We start from the raw sequence: 2,144 nt of genomic DNA on the forward strand, positions 1-2,144 counted from the left end.
ACAATAAAAAACACTTGTTTTTTCACCATATATAATGAAATGTTAACAACAATTTCAAAACATGGAAGATAAGAGTATTAGTTGGTGTCAACAATTTTTTATTTTTGTCCAGTAAAGCTATATTTTATATTAATTCTAAAAATGTTTACATTCTAAAAGATAAACCTCCACGGCTAGTCGATTAGACCATCAAAGCCGGTATACATAATGTCCATACATAACACATTCAGAAACAATTAAAAAACAAACACAGTCCTAGCATCAATAAAGGTTGTATGTGCCATCTCGCTACTCCAGGTGAACAGTGACCATGCCCTCTTCCACATCCAACACTTCCATGTTCCTAACTTGGTTCATTTATGTCTCCCTGCTGGAGCCTTCATCGAATTGCAACACATGACCCTTCTTAGTTGTTCCTCTTCCACAAGGTTGACCCCGTTGTTTTGTGCGTGCAGGAACTGTTCATTGCACAAGTGCTCTATATTCCGACCAAGGTCCCCATTTTGCCATCTCCACATGCGCTTCCCAGACATCGACCATCTCAAGGTATTGCACAATACCATACATTCCAGCCTGTGCTACACTTCTTCTGGCCTCTTTATCGAATGTGGTGCTCCAAAGCAAGAATAGTCGCAAGGGAGGAGTGAATTCACTCTCGTGAATCCACGCTCTGTCCACACTTTCAAAGTCATCCATGTCTCATGCCAAACCTAATAAAGTTTCCATTCCGCCTAGCCATTCCTTCTTGACACACTTGTTCATGATTTCTCTGACTTTCAGAACAGGTCAAAGCTCCAAACACCATGCCATAAACAAAGACACTATATCTGCATTCGTTTTGTACTTCCATCCACCATCTACATACTCAGGTCCAATGATCAACTTCACCGTGGAAAGGAATGCAGTGTCTTCATAGATAAACATGTTCATCAACCTATCATTGATTATTCGTCCCCAAAATGCGACTTGTGTTTTGCTTGTCTTTAAAGAAAAGTTGGCCTCCATATTTGAAATCAAGATACCTGTGATTCCAAAACGAACATGCAAATTTGTCAGACTAACAACGACGTCCATAAATTATTTGAATTTTTATCAACCTATGCCTTAATTTTTTAGTGCTTTCTAATAACTAAGTTCATCTACCACATGTTCCATGTTATTCTAGAATCTAAGTTTCTGCACAATAGTTTGTGGACATTTTTGTACACTTACACATATCCATATCATGCTATCCTACGAAGACCTTGGATTCATATGATGCACACAGCTAATAAAAAGTTTCTTTTACTAACAAGGCACGTTATGCGCTTTCATGCATGACCGCTCCAAAACAGTAGTACACAATGACTAACACGCCTGTTAGTCGCACGTTTTACACCATCAATTTTGCAATCAATGGGTAGTGATTGACTAACACAACGCTAACACGTTGTACAATAGGTGCTCCCGCTCCAAAGCGGACCTTTCGTACAATGTGTTAGCGACAGGTTAGTCAATCGCATCCATTAATTGCAAAATCGACGGTGTAAAACACTCTACTAACGTGCATGTTAGTAAATTTGTACTTCGTTTTCGAACCAGAATACATGCATGTGTGACTAAAACGCACGTTAGTCAATCTGTACTGTCTTTTTGGAGCCAAAATAGACGCTTTCAATCGCACCTCCAAAACAGACATTTTTTTGTTATTGTAGAATATTTATGTAATAAATAGTAAATCATATTAAAATAAGAAGACCAAAAAACTTGTGTAAAATTATCTACAAATTTATATGGGTATTTCTACATATTGATTTGAATCATTTGAACATAAATTGAATATTAGTGTTATGATATATATTTTATGTATATTGTTGTCTTAGAATGAGTGGTATTAGATCTATGAGCTTGTCAGCCTAATTGAGTACATTTAATTGTTAATCGTGGAAAGACTAACACGTGTGTTAGTCAATCCGTACGGTGGAGTCCGTATGGTCGTGGCTATTGCGCGACTAACATGCGTGCGGCTATTCTAGTAAATCCTTACTGTGGTTTTGGAGCCAGAATAGACGAGTGCGCATCTCAGGAAGCATAATGAGAAAAGGCGCCCCCTTATGGATGGAAGATGTTCCTGCTTGATTATGGAAGTAAAAATTATAAATAAT

Source organism: Cryptomeria japonica, chromosome 6 (assembly GCF_030272615.1).
Source record: "Cryptomeria japonica chromosome 6, Sugi_1.0, whole genome shotgun sequence".
NCBI classification, from domain to species: Eukaryota; Viridiplantae; Streptophyta; class Pinopsida; order Cupressales; family Cupressaceae; genus Cryptomeria; species Cryptomeria japonica.